The sequence below is a fragment of the Populus alba genome, chromosome 18 (genome assembly GCF_005239225.2).
Source record: "Populus alba chromosome 18, ASM523922v2, whole genome shotgun sequence".
Lineage (NCBI taxonomy): Eukaryota > Viridiplantae > Streptophyta > Magnoliopsida > Malpighiales > Salicaceae > Populus > Populus alba.
Genome location: NC_133301.1, coordinates 7082555 through 7106669, shown reverse-complemented (window position 1 = coordinate 7106669; position 24115 = coordinate 7082555). Strand labels below are relative to the sequence as shown.

The 24115-nt window shown below is 34.3% G+C and overlaps 1 pseudogene; it reads right to left on the bottom strand.

Moving 5' to 3' along the window:
• Nucleotides 1-526: 526 nt before the first annotated feature.
• On the bottom strand, nucleotides 527-14294 carry LOC140954968 (uncharacterized; annotated as a pseudogene).
• Between the last annotated feature and the right edge of the window lie 9821 nt (nucleotides 14295-24115).

Genomic DNA, 24115 nt, shown 5'->3' with positions numbered 1-24115 from the left:
CGATCAGACATTGTGGGGACCCGTAGTTCCTCTCCAATTATTTTTCCAATGATGTCCCCTTTTGCTAACGCTTTGGGGACGACCCCTAAAACTTGACTACCTCCTAAACATACAACCATTGACACCCCCCGTTAACCCAAGGCTACTTCCCCCATACACTAAATGAATCTTTCTCTTAGGTAGTACCTAACCAATATGATTTGCTGATTCTAAAAACTCTTTCTTTCTCATGACTGGATCCACTAAAAACATAAATATTTCTGATGTGATGACTTGAGGAACCTGCCATTTCTACACACTTCTACATTTTTTGAATGTATAGGTTGAGTAGAAATGAAGGGAAGGAAGATAAGATTTTATAGATGAGAAATTGAAAATGCAATCATACCACCTATATGTAGGGCAACTGTAGTCTCTCTCTCTCTATTTATTTATTTATTTTGAAAAAGCATATGTTTATACAAGTAGTTGTGATTGTGGCTCACATCTTCCCTTGGTTTTACGTCCAAGAACAACTTAAACCCCTCTATGGGTTGGGGATAGAATTCCCATCCAGTTTTTTTAAAAACTAGCAAACATGGTTTGTTTTAGTCAGATTCCCAAGACTATGTCTAGCATGTTCTTTATGGAATTGTGGCCATAAATCATGAATTGCACGATGCCCATCTCCACTAGGGTGCGTCTCAAGAGTCAATAGAAGATTATCTAAAGACCTTTTACTCAGGCCATCCTTAATGAATTGTATTTTATCTTCACGGTTTACAGATACCATTTCTAAAGAACGACATGTTGCATTACAAGTCCATCTGGCATATCTGTGACAGACTTTCAGTCATTTTGCACGACTTTTCTTTGCAAAAGTGCTTTTACTTGTTCTAAGTATGTATGAAATGAAAGAATTAGAGGACTCACTTGATAACCGGACATTTGCTTCAATCAACCAGCAAATATCTTCAGGAATTCCATGATTCATTAACAACTTCAATTTTACACATCTAGCACAATATTTTTTGTAATCGCATTCTGAGGTAGTGCGGGAAAATACTTTTTTATTTTTTTTCAAGAGTGGTGTCTATTTTCAAATGAGAATTGGAGGAGAGATTCAAAGAAAGGGAAAATAGCAAAGAATTGCACAAATATATACACAAATATCAGTTATCATGGGAAATTGAAAGAACTGACTTAAGAGTCACGGAGTACCGTTATCCGCCATTTGACTAGGGTGAGAGAGACTAGCAAAACAAAAGTCACACCAAAAAGAAACATAAAAACAATGTGAGTAAAAGAATCAATCTTTATATACAAGATCACCCAATTCAATAAAGTCATGTTTAACTGAAAAATTGTTAAAGTAAACTTTCAAACGATGTCCATTTACCTTGAAAACATTGCTATTCTTTGGATTCTTGATATCACAGGCTCTATATGGATACACATGTTTCACAATAAAAGGACCGCTCCATCTTGATCTTAGTTTTTTAGGAAATAAATAGAGTCGAGAATTATAAAGCAAGACTTTTTGACAACATTGAATGTTTTTCTCAGTATTTTCTTGTCATGAAACTCTTTGATTCTTACTTTATGAATTCTTGAATTTTCATATGCATCATTTCTTATTTCCTCAAGCTCATTTATTTGTAATTTTCGCAGCTGACTAGCATCATCAAGGTTTGAATTGAAAGCTTTAATAACCCAATAAACTTTATGTTCAAGTTCTACATGCAAGTGACAAGGTTTTCCATAGACTAGCCTATAAGGTGACATACCTAATGATGTTTTATAAGCAGTTCAATAAGCCCAAAGTGCATCATTAAGTCTTAAAGACCAGTCTTTCCGATTAGGGTTTACTATTTTCTCCAAGATCTGTTTGATCTTCCTATTAGCAAGTTCTACCTATCCACTTGTCTAAAGGTGATAAGGGGTGGCAACTTTGTGTATGATTCCATATTTCTTCATTAAAGACTCAAATGGATTATTGCATAAATGTGTTCTACCATCATTTATCATGGCTTGAGGGATTCCAAATCGACTTAAAATATTTTCTTTTAAAAACTTTATTACTATTTTGTGATCATTGTTTCGACTTTGAATTGTCTCTATCCATTTTGAAACATAATCTACTGCGACTAATATGTACAAGAATCCAAATGATGGAGGAAATGGATCCATGAAATCTATACCTAAACAGTCAAAGATTTCAATGACAAGAATATGATTTAAAGGCATCATGTAACGTTTTGAAATAGATCCCAACTTTTGATAATTTTTACAAGTCTTGCAGAATGCATGTGAGTCCTTGAACATGGGCCAGTAAAATCCACTTTGTAAGATTTTTGCAGTGGTCTTTCTTGATGAGAAATGACCTCAAATGCCTCAGAATGACAAAATTTAATGACACTACTTACCTCATTGTCAGGAATGCATCTTCAAAATATTTGATGAGGACAATATTTGAATAAATAAAGGTTATCCCAATAAAAGTTTTTCATTTTGTTCAAGAACTTTCTTTTGTCTTGAGTACTCCAATGAGCTGGCAAATGTTCTGAAATAAGAAAATTAACAATATTAGCAAACCAAGGCATTGTAGAGACAGAAAATAAAGATTCATCAGGAAAGTAGTTATCAATTGGTATGATGCTAGGTCTTGAATTGGTTGTCAATCTTGACAAATGATTTACGACAATATTTTTGGTGCCTTTCTTGTCTTTGATTGTGATATCAAATTCTTGAAGTAACAAAACCCACCACACCAATCTAGCCTTAGAATCTTTGTTAGAGAGAAGATAAATGCTGCATAATCACTAAAAACAACAACAGGTGAGCCAACAAGATAAGATCTGAACTTGTCACATGCAAATAATACTGCAAGCAATTCTTTTTCAGTGGTAGTGTAATTCATTTGAGCACTATTTAAAGTTTTACTTGCATAGTAAATCACATAAGATTTCTTATCTTTTTTTTGTTTCAAGACAGCACCCACGACATAATCACTAGTGTCACACATTATTTCAAAAGGTAGTGACCAATTAGGAGGTTGAATGACAGGAGCAAAAGTAAGCAATCTTTTAAGTTTAACAAAGACTTTTTCACATTGTTCAGTGATTAATACTTAAAAGTGTATTTTTATCAAGGTTTTATATCATCATTTTAATAACTCCTTAACTAAAGCATGTTTTATAATAACATATCTAATAATATAAGATATCTTTAATTTATGGTAAATGTTCATCTTAAATGCAGGTCTACCGCATAAATAAAAGTATTGATTGATGAGTTTAAAAGCTAGTGATGCATGATGCCTTAATCCAGATTCAATATAAAAATGCATGTGCAATGCATATAAAAAAATTATAGTGTAAAAAGAATGTATACTGATAATAAAAATAATAGACAAAAGGTAGTAAGAAATTAAAGCATAAAAAGAATAAAAAAGTATAGACTAACAGAAAATAAAACACAACAATCAATCAAACAAACAAAACTTAGTCCAAGCAAGTTCTTATATGCTTACCGAAAAGATGAAGGAGGCTGGGGGTACTTGAATTCAAAGTTCTAGGCAACACAACTATGGAGCCCACCTGAAGCAGAGGTTCCATATGGCTTAGTTGTTCAATTGAACGCTGTGTCCATCATTACTTAAAAAATCACTCGTGGAGCATGGAGGACATGGTTATTGAGCTGATGACAGGCTGGATGGAGGGGAAGGTTCACTTCAAATGCCTACGCTCACTCGAGACCTCAAGGGGTTTTGTGGATATGCTTAAAAAAAATCATAAAAAATATGATTTAAATGGTTTTAGAAGTTGCTACTAGTAATTTATGATATGGGGATGAAGACAAGAGAATTTTTTGAGGAAAAAGTGCTAAGAAGCCTTAATAGTCTGCGAGAGTCTATGAGGTAATGGAGTAGACTAGTTGTACTCAGGGGGGAAGGAACTCATCACCTCTAGTGCACTTTACTTATTGTAAGTTGCAGTTGAACTTATTTGTCTAATATACAAACTAAGGTGTTTGTTGGTTTTCTTAATTGCATTGGTTTCTGTTTTAATGGTTAAAGAAAAGTCCTCATTAGTAAGAGAAGATTTCTATTTTGATCAGGTTAAATCCCCTAACGCATTTCCTAGAGTCCAAAATAAAAAATAAAAGAAACTAATCTATTTAATATCAGGATTATGTTATAATAACTTACATATAAGTTTCATACTCTCATATATTAAAATAAACAAAATAAATTTTTGGTGTTTTTTTTTTTAAATAAAGAAATGTTTTGTTTTTTCCCTGTAATTTTAAAAGAAAATAACAGGTATAGTGTTAATACCCAGATCAGTATCTTATCAATGTAAGTTTTACAGTACAAAATATTAAATAAAATGGTTGGAAAATACATAAAAGACCCACAAAATAATTTTTTGAAATGGTCCCTGAAAGGGGGGGGTGTTTTTCATATTTTTTTTTGGAAATTATTTGACGTTTGTTTGCAAAGCATAAAAAAAATAATAAAATAAATATTGCTGGAAAATCAGTATATCATGTTTGCCAAACATGCCCTTAATTAAAAATTAAAGGCTTGAAAATTTTCTTCGACTTTAAGAACAAAATATGGTCCTCCAAAAGTCAAATCTTCTCAAGTTAAGCTTCCAAACTTAATTTCTCATCAAAATTGAGTTCATTAATAAAATTAATTTGACCAATTTAAAGTTTATTTAAGTCCTTATACTTAATTAATCCTTTTAATTTTAGACTAGATTAATTTATAAACTTAATTAAACCTATTATTAAATTAAATTAGTCTATTAAAAATCTAATCAAGTCCTCAAACTTAATTTTTATGGAAACTCATCTAATATTCATTTAAGCTAATCTTGAATTTACATTGCCTTTCACATTTAGATCCTTCAAGGGTGCAATTGAGTTTCTAAAAATGTCAAAGATCTAATTTGGTCCCTCTATTCATTTAAGTTTATACATGTAGATCTTTTTTAGCCTATTCTTGCAACCAATTCACTTGTCTATTTGTTTTTTTTTTCAACTTTTTTTTTTTTGTATCAAAGAAAAGGATAATTTTTGGGGAACATGTCTTCTAAGGTTTGTTTCATCCATAAGCTTTGTGCACAACAATTATCAATTCTACTAAGAGTTTTGTTTACATGTTCAACTAGAACTTTTTCTATCAACTTTACACTCATCAAAGTCAGCATCCAAATAGCTAGTCAAACTCAACTCGCTTCCTTTCAGATACCATACCCCTAAATTAATTGTACCATGGAAATATCAAAAAATTCATTTTACTACACTAACATGGGATTCTTGAGGACATGCTTGAAAACATGCACATAAACAATCACTAAACATAATATCTAGTTTACTTGCAGTTAAATATAATAGTGAACTAATTATACCTCAATATTTGGTGATATCTATATTATTACCATTTTCTTCCATATCAAGCTTGGTTGATATTCCCATGGGCGTGTCAATTTCTTTGACATGTTCCATCCCAAATCTCGTTAGTAGATCCATGATGTACTTGTTTTGGTTGATGAAGATGACATCTCTTGTTTGTATGATTTGCAATCCAAGGAAGAAGTTTAATTAATCCATCATGCTCATTTAAAACTCATCTTGCATTCACTTTGTAAATTCCTCATAAATAGATTTGTTAGTAGCACTAACATATAATATCATCAACATATATTTGCTCAATCAATATATCATTACCTTTTTCTCTTTATGAAAAGGGTGGTGTTAATTTTGTCAATGTTGAAATCATTTTCATTAATAAAAGACTTTCAACTATCATTCTAAGCTCCTGGTGCTTGTTTTAAACCATATAACGCCTTTTTGAGTTTGAAAACATGGCCGAGAAAATGAAAAATTTCAAAACCTTAAGGTTGCTCAACATGCACCTCATCTATGATAAAACCATTTAAAAATTTACTTTTAACATCCATTTGAAAAAGTGTAAAATTAGCATGACATGTAAGAGCTAAAAGCATTCTTATCGATTCTAATCTAATCACAGGTGCAAAGATTTCTTCATAAATCAGTACCTTCTTTCTTATTATAACCTTTAGCAACTAGTCTAGCTTTGTTTCTAGCTATGGTCCCATGCTCATCAACTTTGTTTCTAAAAACCCATTTTGTTCCTATAATAGATTGATTTCTAGGTCTAGGGACTAGTTCCCACACATCATTCCTTTTTAAATTGACTTAGCTCATCTTGCATGGCTAAAATCCAATTTGAATTTTTTTCGACTTCTAAAAAGGATTTGGGTTCTGTATGAGAAAAAAAAACCACAATACTCACTAATGTTTTTAGGATATGCTCTAGTCTTATTACTAAAGGGATTACCTATAATTAACTCAGGAGGATGAGAGCTTATATACCTTACGCTAACTTTGGTGGCACAAAAGGAGTTGCTTACCATGTCTTATTGTTTGTCTGGGCTTGGTTGGTCCTTGTTCATTTCTTTATTGTTGACCTCCATATGTTTCTTATCGTTAAGACTTAAATGTTGAACACTTTCATTAATGTCATCTACAATGCCAAAATTTTTATCGTTTTGAGTTTCCTTAAAGGCATGATGTATGGATTCTTCAAAACAAAGTGTTCTATTATTATATACTCTATAAGCCTTGCTAGAGGAGGAATAACCAAGAAAAATACCAACATAGAATTTTGAATCAAACTTGTCCAAATTATCTTTGTCAAATTCTTCTTTGGCCTTTTCTTTTAGTTCTTTGCTTTTCCATGGTGATTTCATGAGTCATAAGTGATTTGATGAGTTCTTCTAATGGAAGTTTGGTGAGGTCTTTAGCTTCTCGGATTGCCATCACATTTGCTTTCCAAGTCTTTGGTAAGGACCTAAGAATTTTGCTCATAATATTGGCATTAGTATAAATCCTACCAAGAGGATCCAAATTATTAGTGATAGTTGTCATTTTAATAAACATACTAGTTAAGGATTCATTTGAAAGCATTTTAAATAACTCATATTGATGCACTAATATGTCAATTTTCGATTCCTTGATTTGTTCCTTTATGTGTTATCTCTGCCATGTTTCTCTAGCATTCTTGCATAATGTGATCCTATTAAATTCACTTATATTTAATGCATAATACAAAGTAGTCATAGCTTAAGCATTCATGGATAACAACTTTTTATCACCATGGGTATACTCCTAACTTTAGGAATTGTTATATCATATTTAATCTTAATAGGCTTGTGAGATCCATTTTCAATAGATAGCCATAAATCATAATCAATAGATTAAAGATATATAATCATTCCAACTTTCTAATATGCATAGTCATTACCATCAAAGAAAGGCGGCTTAGAGGTTAATGATCCTTGATTTTGAAACATTAAATCTAGTGGTTGTGCATTTTAAACTCAAAAGTCTAAGCAAACTTGTATAAATGAGATCTAGGCTCTTATATTTTATTTTTTCTAGGATTAAGGCCATAAATAACATCTAAAGGGGGTGGAATTAGGTGGTTCCACTAAAGTAATAACAAATATTGCCAATTTTTACTGCAGCTGGACCCATCCTCTTATGGATGAAAGTTAAATCTTGGCTTTAGGCTTCGTAGAGGTATGATCACCATTAATAGTGCAATTCGAGGCCTCCTTCTCAAGGGGAAAACTGTTGTTACTAGAATGAAAATGGTCTCCCTTAGCATTATTGTCTATTTGATATTGGAAGAAAGGAATATAAGAGTTTTTGAAAATTCATGTTCTCTGGTGGAGCTTATTTTTTCAGAGATTCCAGGTGTTATTTCACATGATATTGCACTTTCATGAGCATGATCACCTTATAATTAATGTCAACTGACTGGTTTGGTGGTTGTTATGGTTGAGCTCTTTTGTGGAAAGCTGATTTCCTTTGGTTTTGGTGCCCTCATGATGTGTTGCATCTTCTTCTCTTTGCTATTGATGCTTCTTTTAAGCTTTCATTGCTGTGTTGCATGTTGTTTCCTTCCTTGGTTTTCTGATCTGATCTCAATTGGTTCTTCCGCAATGGTTCTCAGGATGTCCTATTGTCCTAATCTTTTTGCTTTATGTTAAGTTGGGAACCTTGTAATATTTGGTTCCTTTCATAACCATTATTTGCTTTTAGCTTTTGTTTTTTTGATGGTTGCTATATAGCTCACTCGAGGAGTTTGTTCACTTTTGTAAATCCTTGTATTTGATCTTGCTGGCTCACCAACAATGTATATTTTTGATTTATTAATACACTTACATTTTGATTAAAAAAAATTGCAATTTGTTAGGCTAGTTTGGCCTACCTTCTTTGTTCAGGGAGCACGTTCCCTTTTGTTTGTAAATCATATATGTCCATCTTGAGAGCTTGTTCCCTTTTTGTTTCATTCTTCTTAGGTTTTGTACATGTGTAATCTTGAATTGTTTGATTCTCCAACTTAGTTTCGTTTTGATCTATAAAATTTCTTACATTTGATCAAAATAATAATAATATTGCAATTAACTCAATTAAACACAATAAACACAATACGCCAATAATAAAATTAAAGTGCTTAAAATAAAGAGTATAGGGATAGAAATTGTAAACTTTTATTTTTAAGTGGTTCAAGCAAGTCTATATCCACACTCAAGTACAAACTGGTCTTGAGTATTCTATTTTTTACTAATCCAAGCCAAAGATTACAATGTCCTTAATGAATCCTTACCAAGCCCCTTTTCACCACTTGAAGAAATACCATTTTCAAGATTTCTTACCTCGGTGATGTACCTTACCAATTATTTCTCAACCAAGCTGAGAGGTGTTGCTACTTCACCTTCCTTAATGAAAGGCAAAGCTCCTTCTGGAAGCCACAAGCATGCCTCCACTGATTACCTTGCAGGTACTCCGAGCACACAGTCTCCCTCATTAGTGCATTTTCCTGATTATAATTCTTCGGCATCTTGCCATTTAATGGGAATTGATCTTGGTGAACATAAATACATGTGGCAGTTTTGCCTAATTGGTTATATTGCTGGCAAATTCCCAAGATTTACATCCTTGACTAAATTTATTAGTAGTTCCTGAAAATGCAAAGCAAACTTTTCTATGCATGATTTCAGTTGGTTAATTTTTTCTTTTTCTCTTTTGAACTGGACATGTTTTGAGGTTATTTAGTGGAGGTCCGCCACTGATATTTGAACGTTATGTTGGAATACTTTGATTTCACAACCTTTAATATGGTAAAAATGTTGGTTTGGGTTTGTTTCCGTAACCTGCCTCTCAAATGTTGGTCTTCAATCTGTCTATTTAAGCTTGCAAGTGTGCTTGGGAAGCCCATTCACTATGATGAACCTACTACTTCCATGAATCGGCTTTCATACGCCAGAGTGCTTATAGAGGTTGGCCTACTAGTTGATCTGCCTACCTTTATAAATCTCGTCCTGCCCATTGGCTTGCCCTTATCTCAGCAGGTGATGTATGAATATCTACCTCGCTTTTGCAAGCAGTGCCGAGTTCTTGGACATACAAATTCCACATGCACCAAAGGTACTAGTCACAAGCGTAAGAAACACTCCTAAAAAGCTCCTTCCTGCTTTGGTTGTTCTAGTCCCTTTGCTGAAACTACTACTATTAAGAAACAACACCTACACAATAAAGAACCTTAGGGTAAGTCAGGAGTGGATCCCATATCTGCTGAAGTTACAGGGCTGTGGATGAGAGGACTACAACTTCTGGGCGTAAACAAAATTAGTTGAAGCATGGCTTGGAAATTCTGGTGGTAAACCCTCAACTTCTCCAAATGTTGTGCATGTATTTGATGACCCTCTTCATATTGTTGTCACATATGTGGAGCCTCTTAGAAGGCAATATTTAACTCGTAGTCGAGTTGCTGCTTCCACCAGCTTTGGCCAGCAAGGGCGACCGGATGGTGTAGGTCGTTGTCCAACCAACAGTTCATCTACGATTAACTCTAGGCATCAGAGCAGCAAAGATTCTACTACCTCCTCCTCTCTCTGATTTACTTTTTATTTATAATCGTGGATCTTTTATTTGGAGAGGGAGCCTATTCCCTTTGTTTTCTTAATATGTATCTCCTATGAATATTTATATTGGGATTATTATGCCTATTTGTTGGCTATGCTACTTTGTTGTGTTGCTGCCTTTTGCAGGCCTGTCTTTTTCAGTTGGTGCCATTCTTGTCTGCTTCTTTTTAGCCTTGTTGCTGAGGTTAGCTTGATGCAGTGTTGCTGGTTTCTCAGTGTTTTTGCTACCTATGGCCTTGTTGCGCTGGTTGTCTTTCACATGCTTCAACAATGCTTGTTGCCCTTCAGTTGTAGTTAGCCTATCTTTCAGCTTGTTAATGGTGCAATGTTCCTACCTGTTTGCTCCTGGGTTTGTAGTTTCCTAATGCAGTGTTGCTGGTCATTTGTGCTGGTGCATTGCCTGCTTGCTCCCTCAGTTGCTACTCTGCGCAGCGGTCCTAGTGGAGGTTGGTTGTGTTGTTCCTTTTGCTAGAATGGTTGAAGGCCCCCCGTGGAGCTGTTTTTGGTTGCTTTGGTTTTCTAGAGTTTGATTTGCTCTCTGGCTTGTTGTCTTGCTGGAGTCTCTTCCTGGCATTTTGTCTTCTCTGTGTTGCTGGCAATTAGTTGTGTTGGTGCATTACTTGCTTGCCTCCTTAGTTGCTACTATGGTTGCGTTGTGGTCCTAGTGGAGGTTGGTTATGGGGTTCGTTTTGCTGGAATGGTTGAAGGCCCCATTGGAACTGCTTTGGTTGTTGTGGTTTGTTGGAGTTGGCTTTGATCTCTAACTTTTGTGTTGCTGTTGTTTGCTTATTGTTTTTCTAGAGTCATTTCTCCTGGCATATTTGTTGTTTTGTTGCCTTTTTTGGTTGGTTTGAGTGGATGCTAGGTTCATGCTCACTAGCTAGGTTGAATATTTTCTATTTGGTTGTATTTTGGCACCTCTATGTTGTTTTGTGCTGCCTTGGTGGCTGTGTTCTCCATCACCTTTTACGTTAGGCATAATTTTCTGCTTGCTAGGTGTTAGGTGTTTGCTTTATGGCTTTGCATTTGTTCAAGGGAACTTGTTCCTTCTTTTTGTATATGCCTGTATATTTGATTTGCTTGTTTCCAACTATATTTCACTTGATCTATAAAATTCTTATATTTCATCAATAAAAAGAAGAAGAGTTTTTTGCTTAAACTCTTAAAGAATTATAATTGTTTGAAATATAGCAACTCTCTCTCAAAGTGTACATAACTTGTTTTTGCTCAATAGTAATTAGAATGTATGAAGATGTTTAAGTATAGTGAGTGTGAGAATTTATACTTATATGCAAGAATATAAAGGTTTTAACGCACAACTATGAGTATGATTTAAGATTGATTATTTGAATTTGTTTTTTGCTCTTAAAATAACTTGTATAATTTCTTTAATTAGACAATATATATATATATATATATATATATATTATATATATATATATATATTTCTAGCAAAAACTAGTCATTTTATAGCCATTATTGTTCCTTTGATAGCTAAAACAGTTGACTAGTTTAGATTGGTCAAGCCAATGGATCAACTAGTTCTTATAGATTCTCAGGTGTTCATCCTTAATGAACAAGCGATCAACTAGTTCACTTGGTATGGTCAAGTGATCGATCGATTCAACTTAAAATCTAGTTTTAAACTTGGTGAATCATGAACCAACTAAATACATATCAATCCTATTGTTGCGATGTCGTGGTCGCACAAATTAAATACCCTAGCTTCAAACACAACACACAAGATAATATAGAGCAAGCAAGGGGTCGATCCCACGAGGAAGATTTAGTTCAGATTTTTATGCTATACGTTATGCAATTTAGGGGGGTTGGATGTTATATAGGCTAAAGAAAAAAATAAAACAAAAAACTATCAAACAAAATTTAATAAGATCAGAAAATTATCAAGAGAACAAACCTTGGTCGCAATCACACATCCACCTATAGAAATCAGAACTGATCCTTGAAATGAAACTCCAGTTTATATTCTGAATTTTTATCTTTTCTTAACATTGGTTAATTAACGGATCCGCCGTATAACTAACCCTAACCAACAAATAATCACAATGTCCGCACTAATGATTTAATCCAATGGCAGCCTTAAGATCTAGATAAATTCATTAATCTTCACAACCAAGTTGTCTGCTTATGTTGCTTTGATCGAATGTTCTCCCTAAGATTAATAACATAGATCCGCTACAATTATTAAACTCAGTTGCTTCACAAGTTCATATACCACAACTCCGGTTTTGATATCAAACTTAGCAATAAATTGTCTACAATAATAACTTAGAGTCCGCTCTAGCAATTAAAATAAACAATCATAGGAAAAATAAGCATAGGAGAACAAAACATATTCATCATATAAACTGAAAAGAAAAGGTAAAATAGATCTCACAGTTCTTGAAATCCGAAGGTTTCCGTGTCCTTGCAACCAAGAAAATGAGTTTAGCCTTGCATGTTTATTGAACAACTAATCAAAAAGATGGAAGAATGCATGATTTAGGGTTTTTTAGAGTAGGGGGGCGTTTTTCTCCTCTTGGGTGGCTGCCCCCCTTCTCTTCTCTCATTCTTTTTATACGCTAGGAAACCCTAATCTCTATTTTACAAAATAGTCCTCCCTTAAGTAGACAATTTACATTTAAGTAGTTCAATAACTATTTTCCTAAAAAAGAAGAAATTACTTTGCATGAAATCTTCAAGCTTTGACTTAGAGGAGCTACATTGCTGAAATAAAAACTTGGATGTCGGTTTAGATGCTTCGGAACATAATCTGGACTCGTTTCTTCACGAAACCTGTTTGCTGGCAGAATTCAGTTGTCATCTTTGAAAAATCATATCTCCCTCATATGACATCGTTTTTGGCTGAAATTTGGAGCGTTTATATAACTTTGAGTCAGGAATCCAAAACAATTGAGTTTGCATCAATTGGACTTTTGTAGCTCTAGATATTCAAGTCGGACTGACCGAAGGTCAACACTGGCAGATTGCGAGATTTGACTTTGAAAGCTGCGATTTCCATGCTCTTCCTTATTTTATTGTCTTGCCTTAGATGTCCAGAAAGGTATGGATGTTAGATTTTTAATGCCACTGGAATCACTTCATTTCGACTTTTAGAGCTCACGTTCTACACAAAATATCGACTGAACGTCAAATCTGCAAATTACCTTCAATTTACTCCTTTTTGCATCTTTCATCCAAAAGTGCCTTCAAAACATAAAACAAAGAATATCAAGGCATTTTATATATAAAACATAGGCAAAACACTAGTTAAATGTGGGTGAAACTATCGAATAATATGGTTGCATCACCTATAATACATGTGATGTGAAATGTGTGAATTCATTTTAATTTGTTATATCAAGTAAGATATAAAAATTTACATTATAAGCACTAAAATGAATCCTTAAGAACTAAGTCTTCACTTGTTTTGTATCTTGGAGTTGTTGATTTACTTCTTCATTTAATTCTTTATGCTTGTTGACAATCTTTATATAAACTTGTTTAAACTTAAGATATAACATGTAAATTATAATTATTAATATGGGACTCAACATTCAATAATAAAAAAAAATGCTCCTTTATAAGTGTGGCATCATCATCATTCTTACATGAAAGCCTACTTAAGTGATTAGCAACTTGGTTCTCAACTCTTTTCTTGTCTTTGATTTCAAGATCAAATTCTTGCCAAAACAAGATCCATCTTATTAATCTAGACCTTAACTTCTTTTTTATGCAAAAGGTATTTAAGAGTTGCATGATCAGAAAACACAATAACTTTAGTTCCAATCAAGTATGATCATAACTTTTTCAAGTGCAAAAATGACAACAAAGAGTTCTTTCTTCGTTGTATGATAATTGCATTGAGTGTCATCAAATATATGTATTCCATAAGAGATAACATGTAAGTTTTGATCAAATTTTTGGCCTAACACAAATCCAACTGCAAAATCTCTTGTATCACACATAATCTCAAAAGATAGATCCTAATTTAGTGGCTACACAATGGGTGTCAAATTTAGTCCCTTCTTAAGCTCATTAAACATATACTTGTAAGCATCATCAAACATGAAATTCACATTGTTTGCTAACAATTTGCATAGGGCAATGCTATTTTAAAAAATTCCATTATAAATCTTTGATATAAACATGCATGTGTAAGAAAAGAATGAACTTCTCGCACACTTGCGAGATAAGACAAGGACAAGATAATATCTATTTTAGCTTTATCAACTTCCAAACCTCTAAAAAAACTACATGTCCTTAAACTATCCCTTGTTAAACCATAAAAATGACAATTTTCATAACTCAGAACAAGGTTAGTTTCCATGTATATTTTCAAAATAAGAGTCAATTTTTCAAGACACGCATCAAAAGAATTACCATAAACAGTGAATTTATCTACAAATAATTTATGAGTCTTTCTATATAGTCTAAGAATATATTGATCATGTATCTTAAAAAATTAGCGAGTGCATTGCATAGACCAAAATGCATTCTATATGTGAAAGTACCAAAGAGACAAGTAAAAGTGGTCTCTTCTTGATCTTTAGGTGCAAACCATTATATCCATTAAGAAAGCAATACCAACAATTACCTTAGTTTCTCAAGCATTTGATCCATGAAAGGTAAAGAAAAGTGATCCTTACATGTTGTTAAGTTTAGCTTGCGGTAATCAACACACATTCTCCACCTATATTTGACGTGTGTAGGGACAAGTTTGACATTTTTATTTTGCACGACAATAATCCATAACTTCTTACTAACTACATGAATTGGACTTACCTACTTGCTATCTAAAATAAGGTAGATTAGTCCATAATTCAAAAACTTTAAATTTCAACCTTCACCACCTCCATCATAGGTGGCTTCAAACACATTTGCATCTTCCTTGTTGGCTTTAAGTTCTCTTCCAAAAATATACAATGCATACAAGTGGAAGGGTTAATTCCTTTAATATCAATCAAGGTCCATCTAGTTGTAGTTTTATGGTAAAGTCTCATTATTACCTAAATAGATATATTTTATGTGATCAAGTAAAGGTTTCAATTGAAGTTTGGGTGCTTGCAAAACAAAAGGTAAAAGTCTTATGCAGTATACAAGTAAATCATGAAAAACCTCATTATACATAAGTGGAATGGTTTGCAAAACTTGTAATGCCATAACTGAATCAACCAAATCATTATCAATAGCCAACCCTTCTTTTGTACAAGTCGAGCCTAAACTTTGGCTTATCGCCCTATTCAATTTATCATCACTATTGAAATCAAATATTTGTTGCATAACATAATCTATAAAATACAAGCATATTGGAGAATATACATCATAAGAAATCATATGGAATTGAAAGTATTAAATTTAACTATTTCACAATCAAACTCCGTAGTTAATGTTATTGCATGTACATCAATCTTAGTTCTAGATGTCTTAAGGAATGTTCTTCCAAAAAGAAATGGTGATGAATTAGGTGAGTTATCATCTTTTGTTTTCAAGTGTTCCACATATTACAACCACATAATGCAATCATTTTCAATCATTAGATCCATTCAAATACGCAAATCTGGTGCAGAAGTTAGTTAGCGAAAGTTGGTTCGTTAGTGACATAGATTCATCAGTGGATTGATTCACTAAAACACAAAATTGTCAATGAATTGATCGCTGGCGATAACAAAATTCGGCAGTGAAAAACTGATTCACCGCATACACCACAATTCGGTAGTGAGAACTGATTCGCTGCAGACACCATAATTCGACAGCGAGAACCCGATTCACTACAGACACCATAATTCAACAACGATAACCAATTTGATGTAGACACCATAATTTGAAAATCAAACTCGATTCACTGCAGACAACACAATTCGGTGGCCAAAACAGATTTGCCATAGAAAACACAATTCGACATTGAAACCTGATTTGTTGTTAACACCATAATTTGGCAGTGCATATGGTTTTCGACTGACACATAAATTGTTGATGAAAATTGAGTCTTTGCCGACTAAAAAATCATCAACGCAACTCCTGTCATTACCGATTCAAAAGTCGGCAAAGACGATGGAATCGTTTCTGGTTTCATTACTTCCTTTTAGCCAAGCGTAAGGCTTATGCAAGGCTTCTCTCTACTTATACTTCTCACCCGAGGTGGATATAGGGCTTACCGAATCATGTTCCCTTCATCATTCATCATCAATAACACAAACATCAACGCAATTTATTTAACAAGGTTTTCCCAACTCATTCCTTCCAATATTGGTATTTAGCATAACAACTACATAAATTCATGCATTCTCACTTGCATTATGACAATGTACCAATACAATTCACAAACACATGCTCAATTTCTTGATTCACAACCACACATATCCATTCAACACATCAATTAACTAGAGAAATTCTTATTTTAGCTACAACACGTCTCTCAAGGTTTATTAACAACACAAATTCATATTTAACATTAAGTCAACACATTTACATATAATTTCAGTGACTCAATATACATAAATTTCATCATTAACTCATGTATGTATTCTATTTTTGGTTCAAGTATGTTTGTACAGTTCTAACATGATCATCATTTATGCACTTTGTCACTTGAGTTCATAATTTGTACAGCCCTTACTATGGTTGGTCCTCTTTCTAGGTTTGTATATTCAAAATCATCCATTTCCCTTATTGAATTTTCAGGAGTGAGGTCACCCTTTTCAACCCCATTTTTGTCCCTCCTTTTAGCTTAGTTATTTCCTTAACAGTTGATGTAAAATTCCTGGGCCATGCAACCATAGTTTCTTCTTCCTTTTGGTTTCAAGGCCTTAAGAACAAGTAGAGAAAGACATGGTTCATACCTCATGGATGTAGTAGTTTTGGGAAGGGTTTGACAATATTTCTCCTTTTCTGCTCTCAATTTGCTTCTTCCTCTTCCTCTTTTAAGGTTTCTCCTTCTCCTTTAGTTTCCCACTAGTTTTAGGCCTCTAATCCCTTCATGTTTGCAACTGTTTAACCTCCTCTCAAGCTCTCTATTCTCATTCTTACACCTAAGGAGGCACGTGCAACAGGGTTTGTTGAGCTCTCTTTAGGAAGGAGGAAAGGGGCAAAAACATGTAGCTCGTTTTGGGAAGAGGAAAGGGGGCAAGAGCATGCAACTCTCTCTCTTCTTGCATTTATACCCCCTCTTAAACGAGGTAGGGTGGACCACGCTCAATTTTTTACAGTAGTTCTGAAGGTCGTTTTCATTGTAGTAGCTATGGAATCACTTATTGGTGAAGATGAGGTTTGGTCATGCTAGGTCAGAGTAATGGCTTAAAAGGGCCATAACTTTTGAACTGATAGTTGGATCACGATCAAATATTTACAAGAGTTACTAGAGTTTGATTTCCTTAAAGAAGCTATGGAATCTCTAAATAGTGACGAGGAGGTCTGGTCGTGCCAGACTGGAATTATAGCTCAAAAGAGCCATAACTTTTGATTCGACCGTTTGATCGTGCCTAAATTTTTATAGGAGTTTCTGAAGGCTGTTATCCTTGGAGTTGTTATGGACTTGCTAATCTGTGAAGAGGAGGTTTGGTCATGCCAGGTTAGAGTAAGATCTTAAAGGCCACAACTTTTGATTCAACTGTTGGATCACACTTAAATTTTTATAAGAGTTCCGAAGGCTATTTTCATTGAAACAAAAATGGACTCGTTACTTGGTGAAGAGGAGGTTTATTAGCGCCGAACCAGAATAATAGCTCAAAAGGGTCATAAACTTTTATTCAAAATTGGATCATGCTAAATTTTTTACAGGAGTTTTTGTAGGCCATTTTCATTGCAGTACCTATGGAATCGCTAATTGGTGAAGAGGAGGTCTGGTCGCGCCAAGTGAAAGTAACGGCTTAAAAGGGCCATAACTTTTGATCCAACAATTGGATTGCACTCAAATTTTTACAAGAGTTTCTAGAGGCTATTTTTGCTTGTAGTTTCTATGTAATCGCTACACAATGAAGAGGAGGTGTAGTCACCCCAGGTCAGAGTAACAACTCAAAAGGGCCAGAACTGTTGATCCAACCATTAGACTGAGCTCAAATGCTTATAGGAGTTTTTGGAGGCTGCTTTCATTTTTATAGTTGGTAAGAAGAAGGTCTGCTAGCGTCGGACCAGAATAACAGCTAAAAAAAGCCATAACCTTTTCAACGCTGGATCACGCTTAAATTTTTACAGGAGTTTTAAGAGGCCGTTTTCATTGCAGTAGGTATGGCATTGCTAATTGGTGAAGAGGAGGTCTGGTTGAGCTAGGTCAAAGTAACAAATCAAAAGGACCATAACTTTTGATCTTATCGTTGGATCAGGCTTAAATTTTTACAGGAGTTTCCAGAGGCTATGTCCCTTTGAAAAGATATGGAATCACTACATAGTGAAAGAGGAGGTCTGGTTGCCCCACACCTTAACAAGAAATCAAAACAGCTACAACTTTTTATCTGATAGTTGAATTACGCTCAAATTTTTAGAGTAGTTTCTAGAGGCCATTTCCTTGGACTAGTTATAGAATCGCTACTCTATGAAGAGGAGGTCTGGTTGCGCTAAGTCACAGTAACGACTCAAAAGGGCCATAACTTTTGATTCGGTCGTTGGATCACGCTCAAATGTTTATAGGGGTTTCCGGAGGCCATTTTCATTGTAATAGCCATGGAATCGTCAATTGATGAATGAGGTCTTGTCACACCAGGTTAGAGTAACGGTTCAAAAGGCCATAACCTTTGATCCAATGTTGGATCGTGCTCAAATTTTTACAGGAGTTTTTGAAGGCTGTTTTCATTATAATAGCTATGGCATTGCTAATCAGTGAAGAGGAGGTCTGGTCACACCAGGTCAGAGTAACAACTCAAAAGGGCCATAACTTTTGAGTCATAGTGGGATTGCGCTTAAATTTTTATAGGAGTTTTTAGAGGCCGGTTCCATGGAGTTGTTATGGACTCGCAAATCTGTAAAGAAGTCGTCTGGTTGCCCCACGTCAGAGTAATGGCTTAAAATGACAATAACTTTTTATCCGACTGCTGGATCACACTCAAATTTTTACAGGAGTTTCTAGAGGTTGTTTTCATTGCAGTAGCTATGGAATTGTTAATTGGTGAAGAGGAGGTCTAGTTGCGCCAGGTAGAGTAACGTCTTAAAAGAACCATAACTTTTGATCTAACCATTGGATCACGCTCAAATGTTTACAGGAGTTTTTGAAGGTCGTTTCACTTAGATAAGTTATGGAATTTCTACTTAGTGAAGATGAGGTTTGGTTGCCCTAAACCTGAATAACAACTTAAATGGGCCATAACTTTTGATCTGATCGTGGAATCCTGTTAAAAGTTTTACAATAGTTTCTAGAGGTTGTTTTCCTTAGAGATACAAGTTAACTAAGTAAAGGAAAGGAAATGAAAAGCATAAACAAGATATTAATGAAAGCAAAACTTAAAAATTATAAAAAAAAATATAAAGAGAGAAATAAAGAGCATGATCTTGATTTGAACAACCAAGCCTCTAAATGCATGACAAATGCCTCTTTTTATAGGCCAAAATTTGGAACTATTGATTTGATGACTAATTGTTGAGTGGGTGGCCAACTCTTGACTTGGTGAAAATCCTTATCTTCTTGTCTGAATAAAACATCATTCTTAGCATCAGAACTGGATCCACCTGTACTTATGAAATTTTCTTAGCTTTCTAGAAAAAAACAATTGAGGTCATTTGGACTTCTAGAACTCGAGATATAGGCTGAACACTGAACAGTGTCTGGACTGCAGGACATATTCAGACTTCTCTATTGTTGCTATAATTTGGACTTGAAAATGGCCTTCTTAGATCTTGGCCTCCACATGAAAGTTGTAGGCCTATGTCTTACCAAATTTGTCCTAAAATTTGAGATCATTTGGACATCTAGAACTCGAGATATGACCCAATTACCGAACAGTGTTCCAATTTGGACTACACCAACATCTCTTTTCTAAGTTTGGCCCTCTCTTTGTCCTTTCAATTTCAATACTTAAACTCATCAATCAATCCTTTCATTAATGTGATAGGCTTGCATTTAAGATGAACATTTATCATAAATTAAAGGCAATATTATTAGGTATGTTATTATAAAACATGTTTTAGTTAAGGAGTTATTGATACTTCAAGTGCAAAATGATGATATAAAACCTTGATAAAATGCACTTTTGAGTACTAATCAGTTGCCCCAAACCTGAACAGCTTAAAAAGTCTATACCTTTTGATCCGACTATTGGATCACGATCAAACTTTTACAGGAGTTTCTGGAGGCTATTTTAATTCCAGTAGCTATGGAATTGCAAATCGGTGAAGGGGAGGTCTGGTCGCGCTAGGTCAAAGTAACAACTTAAAAGGGCCATAACTTTTGATCCGACTGTTAGACAATGCTCAAATTTTTACAGGCGTTTACGGAGGCCATTTTTGCTTATACTTGCTATGGAATCATGATTAGTACTTAAAAGTGTATTTTTATCAAGGTTTTATATCATCATTTTGCACTTGAAGTATCAATAACTCCTTAACTAAAGCATGTTTTATAATAACATACCTAATAATATAAGATGCCTTTGATTTATGGTAAATGTTCATCTTAAATGCAATCCTATCACATACATGAAAGGATTGATTGATGAGTTTAAGTACAGAAATTGAAAGGACAAAGAGATGGCCAAACTTTGAAAAGAGATGTTGGTGTAGTCCAAACTAAAACACTGTTCGGTAATTGGGTCATATCTGGAGTTGTAGATCTTGGATTTAGGTATGCTTTATATGGATGGTAAGGTAAGATAGGTTGGAAATTCACATTAAGCATGATAATTTGGTGATATCTCTATACATAGTCAAAATTCACAGGTTTAGTGATTAATACTTAAAAGTGCATGTTTATCAAAGTTTTATATCATCATTTTGCACTTGAAGTATCAATAACTCCTTAACTAAAGCATGTTTTATAATAACAAGTTTGATACTATAAGATACCGTAATTTATGGTAAATGCTCATCTTAAATGCAGGCCTATCACATAAATAAAAGGATTTATTGATGAGTTTAAGTATTGAAAGTGAAAGGACAAAGAGATGGCCAAACTTAGAAAAGAGATGCTGGTGCAGTCCAAACCGGAACATTGCTCGGTAATTGGATCATATCTGGAGCTCTAGATCTCGGATTTAGGTCCATTTTATATGTATGGAAAGGTAAGACAAAGGCCTACAACTTTCATGCGGAGCCCAAGATTTAAAAAGGTTGTTTTGAAGTCCAAACTGAAAGAACAACGAAGAAGTCCGAAGCTGTCCTGCAGCCCAGACACTATTTAGTGTTCAACCCATATCTTGAGTTCTAGAAGTCCAAATGACCTCATCTTTTTTTTTGTTGGAAAGCTGAGACAATTTCCTAGAACATTCTTGAGGATTCTGGGCAAATTATGATGTTAGCAATGATGTCTTGTTCATACAAGAAGATAAGGATTGTCACCAAGTCAAGATGTGGCCACCCACTCATCAATTAATTAACAAATCAATAGTTCCAAATTTTAGCCTATAAAAGGAGGCACTTACCATGTATTGAGGCATCTTGGTTTTTAGATCAAGATCATGCTCTTGCTTTCTCTCTTTGTATTGCTTATATTTTGCTTTCATTAATATCAAGTTTATGCACTTCATTTCCTTTCCTTTACTTAGTTAACTTCTTTCTGATTTATGTTCTTATCTTGTTCATTTATGTTTCTTTCTTTCATTATGTTTAGCTAAGTTAATTATGTCAAGGTGAAAAGGGTACACTAATGGTGTAAGAATAAGTATAATATAAACTTAACATGGACCTTAACGTTGGATACTAACATGTTTTATATTTGTTATCTTGTTTACTTTTAATACTTTGCTTGTTAAATGGTTAATCTAGATTTATGTTGTATAACACTTGGTACAACAAATACTTGGCACTTTCATAGCCCATACTGTATGGTATAACTGACACCTGAGCTATGAAAGGAACTTGATTTGTTGTTAACATAAGTTATAATCATGAATGCCTGCCAACATTTACAAGTATCAGCTTTATTCGAGTAAGATAACTAATGTAATCATGTTAACAATTTATAATCTGATTGGAACCTCCTTTATGTGTGGTTTCCAATTGAGTAATAAGAGTTTATACTATACTTGTTTGAAGTACCATTAGTGGATCCTCTAACCTTGACATTTATTGTTTAATCCTTACATTAATCTTTCAACTCAAAGTTCTCATTAATTTCTTCCTTCTCTTCTTTATTATTATTGTTGTTGTTGTTATTATTATTATTATTATAATCTGTTCATAAACTCAGTATATAGGCTAGAAACCTGTGACCCGATCTTTTAGATCATTCTCAGGTATAACAACGCCACGTACTGAGTATTATTATTATTATTACTATTACTAGTACTACTTTTGTTATTATTATCGTTATTATTGTTATTGTTGCGTTGTTATTTATAATTTATACAATTAACCTCTCTGTGGTTCGACCCCGGTCTTGCCTGGTTATTTATTACTTCGACACTCCTGCACTTGGGAGAAGACATCAAGCTGTTGGTTGTGTCATTTAGCTAGGTCTCCTCCATCCATTCTAGCCAACTTAAGAGCTCCTCCTGAGAATGTCCTCTTTACTACATAAGGACCCTCATAATTTGGTGCCCATTTGCTTTGATCTTCTCCTAGTAAAGACAATATTTTCTTCAACACTATATCCCCTTCTTGAAACAAACGTGGTCTAACCTTCTTATCTTATGCCTTAGCCATTCATTTATGGTAAAGTTGATGATGACATATTGCAGCTATCCTTTTTTCACTGATCAGGTTTAGTCATTCATATCTCACTTTGGCCCACGCAGCCTCTTCTAATTCAGAATCCATCAATACTCTTAATGATGGAATCTCCACTTCCAAAGGCATCACCGCGTTCATACCGTACACCAGAGAATATGGGGTAGTCCCCGTCGAGGTCCTAACTGTAGTCTATCTCTCTCTTTTTATTTATTTATTTTGAAAAAGCATGTGTATGTACAGGTAGTTGTGATTGTGGCTCACATTTTCCCTTGGTTTTACATCCAAGAACGGCTTAAATGCCCTCTATGGGTCAGGGATAAGCTTCTCATCCAGTTTTCTAAAAAACTGGCATGCATGGTCTTTTTTAGTCAGATCCCCAAGAAAAATTTGAGCATGTTCTTTATGGAATTATGGCCATAAATCATGAATTGCATGATGCACATCTCCACTAGGATGCATCTCAAGAGTCAACAGAAGATTATCTAAAGACCCCTTACTCAGGCCATCCTTAATGAATTGTATTTTATCTTCACGGTTTACAAATAGCATTTCTAAAGAATGACATGTCACATTACAAGTCCATCTGGCACATCTGTGATAGACTTTCAGTTTTTTGCATGATATTTCTTTGCAAAAGTGCTTTTACCTGTTCCAAGCATGTGTGAAATGAAAGAATTGGAGGACTCAGCTGATAATCAGACCTTTACTTCAATTAGCCAATGAATATCTTCAAGAATTCCATGATTCATCAACAACCTCAATCTTGCACACCTACAATCTTGCACACCTAGCACGGTAAATTTTTGCAATCGCATTTGGAGGCAAAACGAGAAAATACTTTTTTAAATTTTCAAGAGTTGTGTCCATTTTCAAATGAAAATTGGAGAAGAGATTCAAAGAAGGGAGAAAGAGCATAATGGCTCAAAAGGGCCATAAATTTTGATCCAACCGTTAGATCGGGCTTAAATTTTTACAAGAGTTTCCGGAGGTTGTTTTCCTTAGATGAGCTATGGAATTGCTTCTTGGAGAGGGTGAGGCGTGGTTGCGCCAAATCGAAATAACAACTTAAATGGCCATAACTTTTGACACGACCATTGGATAGCTTTCAAATTTTTACAAGAGTTTTAGAGCCTGGTTTTCTTGGAGTTGCAATAGATTCAATACTCGTTAAAGCGGAGGTGTGGTCGCGTCAGACCTGAATAACAACTGAAAAGGGCCATAACCTTTTATTTGATCGTTGGATCATGCGCAAATTGTTACAGGAGTTTCCGGGGGTCATTTTCCTTGTAGTACCA